Raw genomic sequence first — 18,117 nt, 5'->3', positions numbered from 1 at the left:
GGGCAGCAGCCATGCAAAACACACACTACCAAGGGCTGTGGGGAAGGGGGCCCATGAGTGATCCGAACTTAAAAAGCCTCTTTCTAACAGTCAGTTGCTGCAAGATTTCAGAATAAAGAAAAAATAATAATAACCTAAAATTTACAATTTATTTTTTATATTAAAAATATGAGAGAAGCATATTTAATGAATAGATGTGCAAATACAATTTCTAGAATATTTATAGCATAAGCTCATTTTTGCACAAACATGTATGAATGTACACACACACACACACACACACACACACACAAACTGGCATCAAGTAAACCAAAATCTTAACAGTGACTAACACTTAAGATGTCATTTTATTTTTCTTTTGGGTACTCATCTATATTTTTTATACAATAATCATACATTATTCCTATAATAAGAAAGAACCTTAAGTTAATCTGAAAACCAAGGAACAAGTCATTTTTATAAAATCCAAATCCCAAGTATGCTTGCTACTCTCCCCTCCCCTCCCCCCCAAACACACACGCACACACACTCCCTACACCTGTCATTGGCTACACTGAATCCAAAGAAATCACTATGTTGGTCCCATTACCCCATGATAAACTCCACTCATTAATTTACAAAAACTCCAGAAGCTAATTCTAGAGAGTATCATAAACATACCAAAGCTAAAATGAATCTCTATTCAATACAAGGACACACAAACTCAAAATGAAAGATTTTTATATGTTCAGCAGTTGAACCACTATAGTATTTGAACAATGCCAAACCTCAGAAAAATTTTCCGTAGGATAAAACAGTCCCTCTTAACCTGATAAATGAAATACTACAACCAAATTCAGGGAGAAACTCAGAAAATCCAGATGGCTACTGTCATGCAGTCAAAATATTCATGTGATACAGTGAATGTGGGTCTGGAGGTGCAGTATACTGTGGTGACAATACAGACCAAGCTCCTCTCTCAGGGGTATGGGTTGAAGTCAGTACAAGTGCCAATATGTCAGGTGTCTCAATATGTCAGAAATCATTTTTCTAAAATATTGTACTAGAATAATTTGGTGGAGCTATTTGCCAAGTAGCCATCACAAGCTTCTAGAGCAAAATCATAGGAATGCCTTCCTATTAGAGGGGTAAAATGCAAAGTGGGAGTAGAGCTGAGGAAACGGAATGAATCAGAACTACCAAGATTCTTTCTCTAATTTTTCTAAGCCTCCAGCTTCAGGCAAGAAGACACACCACATGAAAGGGTTCCATTAGTATCCAACAGTTCCCTAGGCATACTAGTTGCTTGTGAAAACTTCTACAGCTATTCAAATACTGGCCAAGTTTCCCCAAACAATGGTTTTCAAGTGAGACAGCACTGCTTGCAAGTATGCTAGCTATGTGACCTTAGGAAAATCACATCCATTATCTGGACCTCAGTTTCCTTGTCTGTAAAATGGAGACAATACTCCAAGCTCACAAGGTTGTTGAACAAGATGCTCTTTTACTACTTACCAACTGGAGGCACACAGAGGATGGGAGCTACTGAAGATGATAATAGTCCTTTTACAAAAATCCCCTTGAAGCTCAGTATTCTGAAACTGGTGTTAAGGAAATCCTTGGAGACTTAACCCAAGTGAGTTCAGCAAACTCAAACTTATTTTTGTGGTGGGATCCTTGTTTCAGGTTTCTATACTAATAATATTATTTTAAACATCATATTTGGAAGCCACCCTACTTGTAGACCTAAAGAAATGGCCCTTCTCATTTCTAAACAATTTAAACCAGACATTTCCATTCCTTTAAAACTTAACCCTTTCAGGAAAGAGTAGTTTTTTTTTTCCCCCAAAGACAGTGTTTTATCTAATTCTTTGAACCCACGGAGGCTGAAAAGGGTTACAGGCCAACACTGCTGGATTCCCATGGATTTTACAAACAAAAGCAAAAATAAATAAATGGCAATCTGTCAAACTAAAAAGCTTTTGTACAGCAAAGAAAATGATCAACAAAATGAAAAGGCAGCCTACTAAATGGGAAAAGATATTTGCAACTCATGTATCCAATAAGGGGCTAATATCCAAAATATACAAAGAACTCACACAACTCAATAACAAAAAGAAATCTGATTAAGAAATGGGCAGAGGACCTGAATAGACATTTTTCCAAGGAAGAACTACAGATGCCAACAGACACACAGGAAAAGATGCTCAACATCACTAATCATCAGGGAAACGCAAATCAAAACTACAGTGAGATATCATCCTCACACCTGTCAAAATGGTTTTTTTGATAACAGCCAACAAATAAATGTTGGTGAGGATATAGAGAAAAGGGGATCCTCATGCACTTTTGGTGGGAATGTAAATTGGTTCAGCCACTATGGAAAACAGTATGGAGTTTTCTCAAAAGATTAAAACTAGAACTACCTTATGACCCAGTAATTCCACCTCTGGGTATTTATCCAGAGAAAATGAAAATAGTAATTTGAAAAGATATATGCATCCCTATGTGCACTGCAGCATTATTTACAAGAGCCAAGATATGAAAGCAATCTAAGTGTCCATCGATAGAAGAAGGGATAGAAACGATGGTATAAACACACACACACACACACACACACACACACACACACACACTGAATATTACCCAGTCATAAGAAAAGAATGAAATCTTGTCATTTGCAGCAACATGGATGGACATAGAGGGCATTACACTAAGTGAACTTAAGTCAGACAGAGGATGACAAATACTGTATGATTTCACTTACATATGGAATCTAAACAACAAAACAAATGAACAAGCAAAACAAAACAGAAATAGACACATGGATACAGAGAACAGCACTGATAATCACCAGAAGAAAGGTGGGTTGGTTGATCATGCAGTATAGGTGAAGGGGATTCAAGAGGCATTCCAGTTATAAGTCACAGGTAAGTTATGCACAACATAGGGAATATATTCAACAATGTTGTAGGAACTTTGTACGGTGACAGATGGTTAGTAGACATATCATGGTGACCAATGTGTTATACATACAAATGGTGAACGGCTATGTTGTACACCTGAAACTAATACAACATAAGATGTCAACTACACTTCAATAAAAAAAGCAAACACCTACTACGTACCAAGGATGTTGATAGTTAAGAGGGTTATATAAAAGTAAATAAGACATCCCTGCCCCAAAGAACTTTAAAACTGCTTCTAGAGAAAACTAAAGTGTGAGAGGGCAGACACTAACTTGCCTACTTCTGTGTTAATGTGCTTGTCAAATGGGCAGGTCCAAACTGACCAAGGGAACAAGGGAAGTAGAAGCCAAGAACTTCTCCTCCAGGTTTGTCTTCCTGCCACCTGGTCCGGCATAGTCTGGATGGGGCATCTGTAAGAGGAGTCATCCTACCTACATCTTTTCCTGCTCCCAAACCATGCTCTTCTACCATTCAACCTCACCTCCTGCATGTCCCAAGCCCAGCCTCAGTAAAGTGATTTGTGGGTTTTCTGCTTATATGCAGGAACAAACAAATTGATTAAGATCTGAGATATTTCATAAGAAAGATATTTCTCAGAAAAAAGATATTTCATACCAAAACAAATGTTACTTTGGTTATATTCTGATCCATGAGCAGAGGCTAGGAAAGTATACACAATAACAAGAGCAAAGCTGTCTACTAATCGGGTACAGAGGCTCAAAACCCCAGCTGAGTTAAGGAAAAAAAACAGGTGTCCCTAAGTAGAAATGGTGAAATATGATATTCTGTCCTTGGGATTTTAGTGAGTTCAGCTGGCTCATAAAAAACTTGAGAGAATCTAGTTTTAATCCAATGGCATGTCCACTGCTTCAGGCCCTTCCAAGTTTTCCAATTTGTACAAATCCATGACCCAGAAGAACACATTTTCCATCCTCATTCCAGTTTTTGCCCATCTGCTCTAGTATGCCCAGAGTATTACCCTTGGGCCTCAAAGACATAGGCATCCTCTAAATCTTCCTTCCAAGATGTGGCGAGTCAAAACAGTCACTTTTTTCAATCTTCTCACACTTGAGGTTTATGACCATTCTATTCTGAAATTGATTTAAAATGTTATTTCCTCCGATTGCTGGCTTAAATTTTAAATTAAATGGCTTTATAACTAATCACTCCATTGTTAATAAAATTGCCTTGCATTTAAGAGAGCGTGTTCTTCCCAAGAGCTCTAATTACTACATGATTAATGCATCTGATATCTCCATAGTTGACAAGAGCACATATTTTCAGCTCTTAGAACAAACAGGAAAAGTGCTATAAATACACCCTATCCTATATCACCCTAAAGTTCCTATTATGTTAAACCTGCACATGTCTGTGAAAGTGACTTAAAGTCCTTCTGAATAATTGGGAGTTTTAAAGACTTTCACCCCTGATTAAAAGAACTATTTGTTATTATCACATTCATTTCATAATTGGGGGAAAGGAAGCCCTGGAAGAGATTATTTAAATTTCTTTTTAAAAATGTGCATCTGATTATTAATGTTCTGACCCCTTAAGAAACAGGGAATGTAGATCACTATTTCTTCAGACCTATCAGTCCCATTTTAAAAATAATTTCTGCCTACCTTAGTCACTATTTCAACACAGACTAATGTAAGTCATGTAGAAAGGCAGGCATCGGTTCAAAGTCCACACATATCCCCAAAGTAGAATCTCCTCTGATCCTATTTCCTTACCTGTAATACAGAGATATCACCTAGTTTACTGCTTAGAGTTGTAAGAATTTCTAGTAGAAAACAGACACTCAAATTATATTGTCTATCTCGTCCACTTTCCAAATCACACTCAAATTATATTGTCTATCTTGTCCACTTTCCAAATAACATTCACTGAGTGCCTGATCTGTACCAACACTAAACTAGGCACGTTTAACCTATGTTTCCTCATTTAAAACTAGGAGGTGGATTTTACTCTCCCAGTTTTCTGCAGTGAGAATAAGAATAATCAAGAGCAGACAAGATAGATGACTTACCTAGGACAGAAAGATTGTCTTTTACATAAGAGATGCCTTCCTGAAGACCCTGCAAAATCTAACTGAGATTTATATATTTTAAGACCATTCCCATAAAAGAAGACATTGGGTATTTCTGTTCACTAGCTAAAGTGGAAATATTTCAATAAAATAAACACAGCTTATAAATTCAATAGACCCAAACAGCTTTGAAATTATGCAAATCTTGATAAATCTGGGGGAAGAATTACACTATTTCAAATTGTTTACTTTGAGAGACCTAATACTTTATATTCAATATTTAATTCAAAATTGCATGAAATAGGACCATACTGTTCCACTTGAGCTAGAGAACCCAGATCCTAATCCCAATCTCCTAAATCCGAATTTGGAGTTCTGACCACTATGTTTCAACATCCCAAATTCACTACTGTCAGATGACAAAACTAAAACAATTTGTAACTAGTTTGATGTCCTTTACTCAAGAGGAAACAAACCATGGCTTGGGGAATACAGTACCTATCAAGCAACAGGGCACTGTCCCTGAGGGATTTTAGGCAAGAGTGAGTATTACCGAGCATTAGAAGAGGCAACGCAGAAGCAGGGCATGACTGGCTAACAGGATGGGGCTTTCCTTATAAGGCTAGCAGGGCCTATCTTCTTGTGTAAGGTAAACTAACTCAAGATGAGGTGGAGGATTGTAATTGATGTGTGTTAGGTTTCCTGGACAGGTGCTTCCAGTAAGTGCAGGCTGACTTAGGCACTGGAAGTCCTGGCCAGAGCCATTAGGCAAAATAAAGAAATGAAAGTCAACTAAATTGGGAAGGAAGAAGTAAAACTGTCACTATTTGCAGATGACATTATACAGAGAAAACACTAAAGACTCTACAAAAAGGGGAGACCTTCAAGATGGCATAGGAGTAAGATGTGGAAGATGATCATCTTCCTCCCCACAAATACATCAGAAATACATCTACACGTGGAACAACTCCTATAGAACACCCACCGAACGCTGGCAGAAGACCTCAGACCTCCCAAAAGGCAAGAAACTCCCCACGTACCTGGGTAGGGCAAAAGAAAAAAGAATAAACAGAGACAAAAGAACAGGGACGGGACCTGCACCAGTGGGAGGGAGCTGTGAAGGAGGAAAGGTTCCCACACACTAGAGGCCCCTTCGCGGGTGGAGATGAGGTCGGGGGGTGGAATGCTCCAGAGCCGCGGAGGAGAGCGCAGCCACAGGGGTGCGGAGGGCAAAGCGGAGAGATTCCCGAACAGAGGATCTGTGCCGACCAGCACTCACCAGCCCGAGAGGCTTGTCTGCTCACCCGCCGGGGCGGGCGGGGGCTGGGAGCTGAGGCTCGGGCTTCGGGCTTCGGTCGGATCGCAGGGAGAGGACTGGGGTTGGCGGCGTGAACACAGCCTGAAGGGGATAGTGCACCACGGCTGGCCGGGAGGGAGTCCGGGAAAATGTCTGGAGCTGCCAAAGAGGCAAGAGACCATTGTTTTGGGGTTCATGAGGAGAGGGGATTCCTTCCCCGCCTGCCCACAGAAGGCAGGCACCACCTGAACGAGTCCCAGAGATGGGCGCGTGCCACGGTCATCAGCACGGACCCCAGAGACGGGCATGAGACGCTAAGGCCGCTGCTGCCGCCACCAAGAAGCCCGTGTGCGAGCACAGGTCACTCTCCACACCTCCCCTCCCGGGAGCCTGTGCAGCCCGCCACTGCCGGGGTCCCGGGATCCAGGGACAGCTTCCCCGGGAGAACGCACGGCTCGCCTCAGGCTGGTGCAACGTCACGCCAGCCTCTGCCGCCGCAGGCTCGCCCCGCATCCGCACCCCTCCCTCCCCCCAGCCTGAGTGAGCCAGAGACCTCTAATCAGCCGCTCCTTTAACCCCGTCCTGTCTGACCGAAGAACAGACACCCTCCGGCGACCTACACGCAGAGGAGGGGCCAAACCCAAAGCTGAAACCCAGGAGCTGTGCAAACAAAGAAGAGAAAGGGAAATCTCTCCCAGCAGCCTCAGGAGCAGCAGATGAAATCTCCACAATCAACTTGAAGTGCCCTGCATCTGTGGAAAACCTGAATAGACAACGAATTATCCCTAATTGAGGTGGACTTTGGGAGCAACTGTAGACTTGGGGTTTGCTTTCAGCATCTAATTTTTTTCTGGTTTTATGTTTATCTTAGTTTAGTATTTACAATGTATTATCATTGGTAGATTTGTTTATTTATTTGGTTGCTCTGTTCCTTTCCTTTTATATATATATTTTTCTTTTTTTTCATTTTTCTTTCTGAGTGTGTATATATATGCTTCTTTGTGTGATTCTGTCTGTATAGCTTTCCTTTTACCATTTGTCCTAGGATTCTGTCCATTTTTTTCATTTATTATTTATTTTAGCATAGTTTTTAGCACTTGTTATCATTGGTAGATTTGTTTTTTTGGTTTGGTTACTCTCTTCTTTCTTTCATTCTTTTATTTCTTACTTTAAATTTTTTTTATTTTTAACAATTTTTTAAATTTTTTATTTTAATAACTTTATTTTATTTTTTTCTTTCTTTCATTCTTTTTTTCTCCCTTTTCTTCTAAGCCGTGTGGCTGACAGGGTCTTGGTGCTCTGGCCGGGTGTCGTGCCTGTGTAGCATCCAAGTGGGCAATGATAAATAGATGGGTTGGGGTCCCAGAGCCATACAAGGGCTGGGAATATATGCTTGGAAATAAGCATGAAGGTGACTAAAACTACAAGTGGAAGAATTCCATTCAGCATGTGCAGAGAGAGAAGAGAAAACCTAGAAGAGAACCCCGAGAAACACCGGTATTTATGGGACTGATGATATATTGTTAAATTAAAAATTAAGCTAAGAGCGCTTCCCTGGTGGCGCAGTGGTTGAGAGTCCACCTGCCAATGCAGGGGACACGGGTTTGTGCCCCGGTCCGGGAAGATCCCACATGCCACGGAGCGGCTAGGCCCATGAGCCATGGCTGCTGAGCCTGCGTGTCTGGAGCCTGTGCTCTGCAATGGGAGAGGCCACAACAGTGAGAGGCCCGCATACCACAAAAAAAAAAAAAAAAAAAAAAATTGGGCTAAAAGTCATAAGTGTCCATCGACAGATAAATGGATAAAGAAGATGTGGCACATATATACAATGGAATATTACCCAGCCATGAAATGAAACAAAATTGAGTTATCTGTAGTGAGGTGGATGGACCTAGAGTCTGTCCTACAGAGTGAAGTAAGTCAGAAAGAGAAAAACAAATACTGTATGCTAACACATATATATGGAACCTAAAAAAAAAAAAAAGAAAGAAAAAAATGGTTCTAAAGAACCTAGGGCCAGGACAGAAATAAAGACACAAATGTAGAGAATGGACTTGAGGACATGGGGAGGGGGAAGGGTAAGCTGGGACGAAGTGAGAGAGTGGCATGGACATATATACTCTACCAAATGTAAAATAGATAGCTAGTGGGAAGCAGCCGCATAGCACAGGGAGATCAGCTTGGTGCTTTGTGACCACCTAGAGGGGTGGGATAGGGAGGGTGGGAGGGAGACACAAAAGGGAGGGGATATGGGGGTATATGTATAGCTGATTCACCTTTTTATAAAGCAGAAACTAACACACCCTTGTAAAGCAATTATACTCCAATAAAGATGTTTAAAAATAATTAATTAATTAAAAAATTAAGCTGCAAAATAGTATATACAATAAGACCCCATGGAAGGGAATTCCCTGGTGGTCCAGTGGTTAGGACTCCACGCTTTCACTGCCAAGGGCGTGGGTTCAATCCCTGGTCAGGGAACTAAGATCCCACAAGCCATGCAGGTCAGCCCCAAAAAAACCAAAAAACAAAACCCCCCAAAAACCAGTAAGCATCCATGGGAAAGGTGGAGGGGATGATCAAATATGTGTGTGTATCTGACAGTGTGTGTACTGTTGTGTACTTATATTTTTGTGGGACGTGTTAATTTATACTCTATTGTTTGAATTGTTTAATGAGTATATATTGTTTTTATAATTTAACATAACAGTATTTCATTTTACAAGCCTTTAAGAAACAGGCTGATGGGAAGGAAACTGCAAAGAAGACCAAGAAAGAGAAATGAGAAGAAAATGCAGAGAGAAGGAGGCTTATTGCCTGACCCTACTTACGTCTTATCTCACTGTAACGCTAAAGGATTTTAACTCTGTGTGGGAAATCAGGGTAAGGCAAAAAAAGAAACAATAAATATTAGTAAGAGTTCACCCAACCATATGACTTCTGTTTGAAAATGTTATAAATAATGTTCTCTAAAACAGATGCTACTGTGCCTTACATTCTAGGTATGTTAAATTTTAATAAAGATACACAATTTCCATCAGCAAGGAATCAAAAATTATGACCAAATGGGACAAGGGGTGCAGTGAGTCAGCACCTATAAATATGGTGACACAAGCATAAGCCCTCCTACTAGAACCTGGTCATATCCACAGCGAAGAGGCATGAAAGAAAGACATGATGGCACCTTTATAAAGTCTACACTCCCTTCTCCGCCCCACTGCCTCTTAAGCCTATGACTTAAGCTAGTGCCTCATTTTGACTTTAAAAGATTACTATAATATCTGTGATTTTAATATAAATTAAATATTTATGCCTATTTTAAATCATCTCCCTCTGAGTTGAGATTTAAACTCCTCTAAATGCCTCTTTTTTACTATAGAATATTTCCTTCCCAGGGAAAAAAAGTCACCTTTTATTCCCCTTTTCACAGAGAAAGTGAGGAGCCTGTTGATATGGAAACTCTACCATGTTATTTTCTGAAATGATGAAACTATGTCTGTTATTCTTTGCTTTCAAATATCCCTCAGTGTTCCATTTCACAAGCTCCCTTGTTTATTTTATGTAGTTTAGCAAGAATCAAATTATTCTTCAGTTCCCAAAACAGCCATGAGAAAAATCCAAAATTACCATCACAAAAATGACCTCAGCTCCTCAAGCTTCCCCACTAATGTCAAGCACAGGAGAACTAGGGCTACTCAAATTCAGAAAAAGTTCCATACTCAATGAGCATGTGGCAAAGGGGGCCTAAACTCTGTGGTTTCTTGATATCTACTTATTCAAATACATACTGAATACTTTCTACAGTGCCAGGGATGGTTCTAGCCATGGGACCATAGTGGAAAATAAAACAAATCATCACTCAGGAAAATAACCACAAAAAAAAAAAAAAAAAAGAAGAAGAAGAGGAAGAAAAAAAGAAGACAGTTCTAATTTTTTGCCAAGTCAATGCATATTCCTCCCCATTTCCAACACTCTATTGTAATAACAGATGATCAAATCAATAAGCCTAAGAGCACCACAAGATACATATCTTCTGAGAAGATCCCTCTGTGCTCTGATCACCTTTCAACTCATATCCTTTGCCCTCTCAGTGCAGTTTCCTCCTTCCCAGGATGTGTGCCTCATTCCAATATTATCTATATCCTGTCTTAGTTCAGGTAGATGTAACACGAATACCATAGACTAGGTGGCTTAAACAACAGAGATTTGGGCTTCCCTGGTGGCGCAATGGTTGAGAGTCCGCCTGCCGATGCAGGGGACACGGGTTCGTGCCCCGGTCCGGGAAGATCCCACATGCCACGGAGCGGCTGGGCCCGTGAGCCGTGGCCGCTGAGCCTGTGCGTCCGGAGCCTGTGCTCTGCAATGGGAGAGGCCACAACAGTGAGAGGCCCTCGTACCGCCAAAAAAAACAGATTTATTTCTCACTGTTCTGGAGGCTGGGAAGTCCAAGATCAAGGGGTCAGCCAATTGGGTTCCTAGTGAGGGCCCTCTTCCTGGTTTACAGATGGATGCCTTCTTGCTCAGTGCTTACATGGCAGAGGGAGAGGAAGTGAGCCCTCTCTTTTCTCTTCTTACAAGGGCACCAATCCATCTCCCAAAGGCTCCATCTCCAAATACCATCACATTAAAGATTAGGGTTTCAACATACACATTTGGGGGGGTACACAAATATAGAATCCATACCATATCCCATGGATCCTGGGTGGTCCTCCTCCAATCCCCTGTCCTCTGATGACTTTAGGCCACATCAGCAGCCCTATCTCTCTCCTTCTGGACTCTCCTCTCGTCCTCTGTATGCTTAATCCAGTACAGCCCTGTTTCACAGTCTATGCAGAATGTGTGCTTAGCTTACGTCCCTCGAGTTAAAATGTAAGCAAGCACCCCAAGAGAGGATGCCTGTGCCTCGCATTTCTTTCAGTCTCTCAAAGCGTTTCAGCACTGTACAAAATTTTGTTGATTCATTCATTCAGTCATAACATGTCCATGTAGCACCAGAGCCTGGTGCTGAGGGCCAGTCGTTTGTGGATCTGGGAAATCTAAACACACACACACCACCCTCCACAACATAAAGAACTAAATATTCTTACTGAAATGCCCGTGTCTCACTGCTTGCATGCTCATTTCTGTAACTGGAATGAGGCTAAGAGGGTTTGGCCTAGGGAAGGGCCTTGAACTGCTGTTTCACTGAATAAATCAGAGACTGCCAAACACCAACAGCAGCTTGCATGTGCAGTATGTAAACTTCTCAAATTGTTTTCCCATCCATTAGCACAATTTATCAAGTATGTTTCTTAAAATAAGGGCATCTAAGTACTTGGAAAGAATCCGTTTTACACATTATTATTACAATGTTTATAATAATGTTATAATATTGTAATTACTATAATCCTGTCTACATCATTATTATGTTGAATAACTTTTCATAGCTGATGGTCATGTCGAAATCAACCCAGAATTTTTCCTACAGATTCTGAACAAATGAAAACTTCAGGTCTTCCTATGGGACACTGAACTGCTATCCAACTGCTGAACAAAACACAGCATTCGACAAGGATGTTTCACAGCTTTCAACACCAGGCTCTAAGCACCTTCCTATATTAACAAGGAACATGTGTCTTTCATCCTGTTGAACCAGTCATTGAGGACTTCTGGGAAGTCGAACTGTTCTCACAAAATGTGGGACAGTTAACAGAAAGGAGAATTGTGTCATTCCAACATTCTCCTTTTAAAGACTTTGTGGAAGCACCAGATCTCTCCCATCTTTGAAACATATGGTTCTGTTTTAGGCTTTTTTTTTTTTTTTCTTTTGAGGGAGGCTGTAGAAGGCAGTGCAAAGAGGAAGAGAAATAATGTTATCTCAGAAACCAGAAATGCCTGGATGGATTTTAATTTCACAGAAACTTATTTTAAAAAGCATTTTACAACTGGAATTAAAATAAGCTGAAGTGAAAATGAAATACTATGATGTACTATACTAACTCAAATTTAAAATAACAGCAGTGAGACAATAAATCCCGACAAAATTATTCTAAGATAGCTAAAGAGAACAGACACATCGAAAATAGTGGTATCTTGTGAATACCTAACATCCACTTGAATTGTGGCTTCTGGTCCATTTTAACCGTGGTTGAAAAAGCCAAGTCTTTGATGCTAGCTTTCCTTGGTAATACCCCACATACCAGACATTAGGGGATCCCAGAAAGGTGTAAAATATCAGCTCCCTCTTAAAAGATCTCCATCTACAATGTTAGTACAAACCAAGACGAACTCTCTAGAAGCCACGACTTGTCTTATCAAAGGCCACATAAGCAACTCTATTGTCTAATTTCTCTGTGAACTTAGACTGATAAACTACGACTGTTTATTTCTAAGTCCTTTACCAGACTTTTTAGCCACTGTAGAATATGTAAAGTTTTTGCTTCAAAGGGGGGCTCTATTTAGGAAGAATGTTTCCTTCCACACAATAAGATCAGATGACACACATGGACTGAACTGAATATTCCAAGTAAAAGTAACTCATGAAAAAGCTTTTATGTGGACCTGGGAGAAGTCTAAGGATCTGTTAGACCCAAATACTTATTGTAGCACCACTCATGCTTAAGGAAGTTTTTAATTTGGAAACCCAGCAGTTACCTGGAAAGAAAAAAGAGCTCAACATCCAGAACATTTGAACTCAAAAGCATTTGGAGCTCCACAGATATCTGGCATCTCAAACCCAAAAGTCATAGATCCCTGCTCCGAATTTGTTTCCATAGGGCTTCAAGATACAGGAAACCCTGAAGGGAGACAGGATTCCACCAAATGAGTGATGATGAGAATAACTGAAGAAAGCCCCTAAGAAGCAATTCTACAAATCAGGTCACATCAGTTCTTCAAGTTAAAGCATCTACCAGCTCTCCATTGCCTGCACTGCGCTTCTTAACCTGGGTCAAATCCCCCAGGATAGGAATGGCAGGTATTAGGTGCTGTGCCAGGGGGATGCAAACCCACAAGATACAGGTTGGAATAGAATAAAAGCTCCATTATGAGCTCATTCTCCATAATATCACACAGAGGTTGTCAAAAAATATTGGTTGAATGATGAGCTATTAACATGGCATAGTTTCTTGGGACATCAAATTTAAGTGAAAATTTGGGGAGAAAAAAACCCTGCTTCCATTAAAACCATTATATTAATAAACTGCAGCATTCTTAAGACTTTTAAAGATGACTTGCATGTAACAGTCAGGATTCTTTGCTTCAAACAATAAAAACAAACTCTAATTTAATCAAAGAATAAATTTCTTGGGAAGCTTACAAAATAACCCAAAGGCCTGGAGCACGAGTTGTGGGGCTATGAGGCCAAAACTGTGCTCAGAACTGGTCCAACATGGACACTTCTGCCACCACTGAGTATCTCCAATGCTGCTGACCCTAAGACCATTATATTATTATTTTATTTTCTTAAGGAAAAAAGTAGATAATACAGCTTATCAAACTCTATCACAACACTGGTTTTCAGGATCACCCTGATTTCAACAATACTAAAATTCTGGGAACAAGTGAATTTCTGGATTGATGAAGCCCTCTGGATTCTGCAGCGTGCAGGGCTCCCCCACACAGTAGCAATGGGCACCACCACCATTACCACAGCACACAGCCCAGGTCTCCTCTCCTGCTGTATCAGCTCCCACCCCAGGTTCTGCCCGTGTCCTAGCTGAAAGGGGGGATGGAAAAGCAAATACTGGCATTTTTAACTTCTAGAGTGGAAAAAAGATTCTGCTTTTTTCCCTCATGTGGGAAATTCTCCAAGCTCAAGAACAGAGTTCAGATGCTGGAAAGCCAAAATAGAATGACAAATATCCCCTATAGGGAGATTTCAAAGAAACACCCTCTTATGGAAAAAGTTCAGTCTCTTCTGTGGTTAGGACTTAGAAAGTTAGAAATATGTTTGAGAGGAACAGGAAAACTGCTTAGGCCGGGATCCAAGGCCCTGACAATCCAGCCCCTACAAACTGTTCCAGTCCTAGTTTCTGTCACCCTACCCTTTGCACACCCTACAGTCCAGGGATGACAAATTAGGTAGCAGCCCTTAAATTGCCATTATCACTCATGGTGTGTTCTCTCAAGTCAGAAGACCTCCCTCCTCCCGTGATTTTTCTCTATTTAACGCCTATCACACAACTTGGACCAGAAATCACCCCGCATGTGAACTCTTCCTTATATCCCCATCTTTATGATCCCTTAGCTCATAACACACATCTCGCCTGTTGAAGGCAGAGATCTCAACTCAATATCTGAACAAAAAGCCAAATTGGGAGACTTCCCTGGTGGCACAGTGGTTAAGAATCCGCCTGCCAATGCAGGGGTCACGGGTTTGAGCCCTGGTCTGGGAAGATCCCACATACCATGGAGCAACTAAGCCCATGCGCCACAACTACTCAGCCTGCACTCTAGAGCCTGCAAGCCACAACTACTGAGTCCACGTGCCACAACTACTGAAGCCCATGCGTCTAGAGCCCATTCTCTGCAATGAGAGAAGCCACTGCAATAAGAAGCCCACGCACGGCAAAAAAGAGGAGCCCCCACTTGCCGCAACTAGAGAAAGCCCATGCACAGCAACGAAGACCCAACACAGCCATAAATAAATAAATAAATAAATAAAAATTTTTTTAAAAAAGCCAAATTGATAGCTTGCCGAGCATGGGAGAGCTGCACTTTAACAGACCCTCTCCCTAAGCAATGCATGAAGAGCTGGTCTGATATAGGGTCTGGAGACTCTTTGAGTTCGAGGGTTGGGAGACTTCCAGAGGCTGGCATATGAAGGCATCCGCTGACCTTTAGGTGCAGAAGCAAAGCTGGAGTGAGAACAGAGCTGACTGGCTCACTTGAGTTAAGCTGTTGCTGACTGGCTTTACAACTGGGTGTGTTAGCAGGCTGGTGAGCTGCTGTCACTGATCAGTTTAAACAAATATAAAAACAGGTTCTGGGGCTTCCCTGGTGGTGCAGTGGTTAAGAATCCGCCTGCCAACGCAGGGGACACGGGTTCGAGTCCTGGTCTGGGAAGATCCTACATGCCATGGAGCAACTAAGCCCGTGCACCACAACTACTGAGCCTGCTGTGCTCTAGAGCCCGAGAGCCACAACTACTGAGCCCATGTGCCACAACTACTGAAGCCTGCCCACCTTGTCCTGATCTGCAACGAGAAGCCACCGCAATGAGAAGCCTGCGCACCACAACAAAGAGAAGCCCCCACTTGCCGCAACTAGAGAAAGCCCGCACGCAGCAACAAAGACCCAACACAGCCAAAATTAATTAATTAATTAATTAAAAACAAACAAACAAAAAAAAACAGGTTCTGATGGTTACGGGTAACCATGGCCACAGAACAATCAGTCTTTTCCTAAAAGGCTAGGAACTTTTCATTCTACTACAGCAATGTATTAGGTATAAGAACCATACTGACAGCTGACATGCTAATATTTATTGAGCTTTTACTATGTACCAGGCATTCCAGTAAGTACTTCACAAGGATTATCTCAATCCTTGAACAACCTTATCGGCAGGGGAGGAAACTATTATCCACCATTTCACCTATGGGTAACCTTAGGGGCCTCACTGGGATCCAAGTACACACAGAATGACAACAGAGGTTGCACTCTCACCCAGGGCATTATAGAAACCCCACTGTGGCTCCTGTTGCCCTCTCCCCAGTAATCATACATTCACCTCAAGCAAAGCAGTCCCACAACTACCCTGGTTTGGGGCCTCTCCTGCAGAGGCACCCTCAATGCCTGCTGTTACAGGAAGAAATAGAGGGTCCTGCATCACTCCATGTGTTCACAGCCTGATCTGAAGGTCAAAAGCTCTGCATCTTGCCATCCAACCACAGCCAAGGTGGACAATAAACCAACACGTGGTACAAACTGTCAGCAACATCTGTGATGTGAAGAAATCCAGGCTTGGGAATTCCCTGGCGGTCCAGTGGTTAAGACGTGGGCTTTCACTGTTGTGGGCCCAGGTTCAATCCCTGGTAGGGATTGAACACAAGCTGCACAAGCTGTGCAGCCAAATTACTTAACTAATTAAAAGAAAGCCAGGCTTGAAGGTAATATATTCTACCTGGTTTCTAATTACTTTGGAGCCAATTCTCCATCTCTGTTGCAACTGCTAAGCCTAAAACATGGGTCACCAACATTGCCTCAGATTCCCCGAGGTGGCAAGGTTCCAAGAACCCAAACACAGTCAGAAACACCAGATGCAGCAAAGTGGCAGCTGACTGTCTTGCCACTCTCTGCTCACATGGCTACACCCAAACAGGAGTGCCCCAGTCACATGCCTGAAGAAAAGCACTCCCACACAGCCTGAAAATATTAAGTCGTATGAAACATACCAACCGGCATCCAAACCACAGCATTCACCTGACAAAGGCCCTGTCATTAACGACAAAGATATGCCATTAAAATATCTCTATTTCCCTCCCATCACTCCGAAGTAAGTATGAGGAAATCCCTCTGCAATTGATTCCTTTATTAAAAGTTATATATTCTTCTTATCCCAAGAAGTTAGAGGAATGTTGGATCCCTCCTTTTCTTGAGCCCAGCCAAGTCTTATCCTCCAAGGCCCTAGACACATTCAAAATCTGCGGTAACCTATTTGCTGTGTATGTGGAGGACCCAAATGTGGTTAATCCACTCCTCAATCAATAAAAAACATAAATCAATTTTAATACAACCATAATTAATACCTAGTAATACCATTCAGTTAGTCATTCCATTTCTGTAGTCTTGAGCAAGTTACTTAACTTCTCTGTGCCTCAGTTTCCTCTTCTGTAAAAAGGAATGAGTACCGGCATCTCATAGGGTTGTTATGAGAATTAAATGAATTCTTATATATTGTTAATTATATACTAAATATCATATAAATATTAAATATAAATTTATTACTATGATAAAGCACTCACGACCAGGCTGTTCCCATGGTGACTATAGCTAATAGTATAGTGTACTGGTCAGACCGGCCATCATTAAAAAGTCTACAGGGCTTCCCTGGTGGCGCAGTGGTTGGGAGTCCTCCTGCCGATGCGGGGGGTGCGGGTTTGTGCCCCGGTCTGGGAGGATCCCGCGTGCTGCGGAGCGGCTGGGCCCGTGAGCCATGGCCGCTGGGCCTGCGCGTCCGGAGCCTGTGCTCCACAACGGGAGAGGCCACAACAGTGAGAGGCCCGCATACGCAAAAAAAAAAAAAAAAAAAAAAAAAAAAGTCTACAAATAGTAAATGCTGGAGAGGGTGTGGAGAAAAGGGAACCCTCAAACTGCTGGAAGGAATGTAAGTTGGTGCAGCCACTACAGAAAACAGTATGGAGGTTCCTCAAAAAACTAAAGATAGAGTTACTCTATGATCCAGCAATCCCACTCCTGGGCATATACCCAGACAAAACTATAATTTGAAAAGATACATGAACCCTTATGTTTGCAGCAGCACTATTTACAATAGCCAAGACATGGAAACAATTTAAGTGTCCATTGACAGATGATGGATAAAGAAGATGTAGTACATACATATACAATGGAATATTACTCAGCCATTAAAAAGAATGAAATAATGCCATTTGCAGCAACATGGATGGACCCAGAGATTATTATACTAAGCAAAGTAAGTCAGAAAGAGAAAGACAAATACCATGTGATATCACTTATATGTGGAATCTAAAATATGACACAAATAAACATGTCTACAAAACAGACTCACAGACATAAAGAGCAGACTTGTGGTTGCCCCGGTGGGGCAGGGGGTGGGGGAGGATTGGGAGTTTGGGATTAGCAGATGTACACTATTCTATATAAGATGGATAAACAACAAAGTC

At 41.6% G+C, this 18,117-nt stretch overlaps 1 protein-coding gene across 9 annotated transcripts in view; it reads right to left on the bottom strand.

Annotated features, from left to right (window-relative positions):
- FAM13C (family with sequence similarity 13 member C) overlaps positions 1-18,117 on the bottom strand; it is a 124,663-nt gene that overhangs the window by 70,327 nt on the left and 36,219 nt on the right. The gene's annotated exons all lie outside the window — the stretch shown is intronic.

The sequence above is a fragment of the Kogia breviceps genome, chromosome 2 (genome assembly GCF_026419965.1).
Source record: "Kogia breviceps isolate mKogBre1 chromosome 2, mKogBre1 haplotype 1, whole genome shotgun sequence".
Lineage (NCBI taxonomy): Eukaryota > Metazoa > Chordata > Mammalia > Artiodactyla > Physeteridae > Kogia > Kogia breviceps.
The sequence above is the reverse complement of the archived record's forward strand: the minus strand, read 5'-3'. Positions and strand labels throughout refer to the sequence as shown.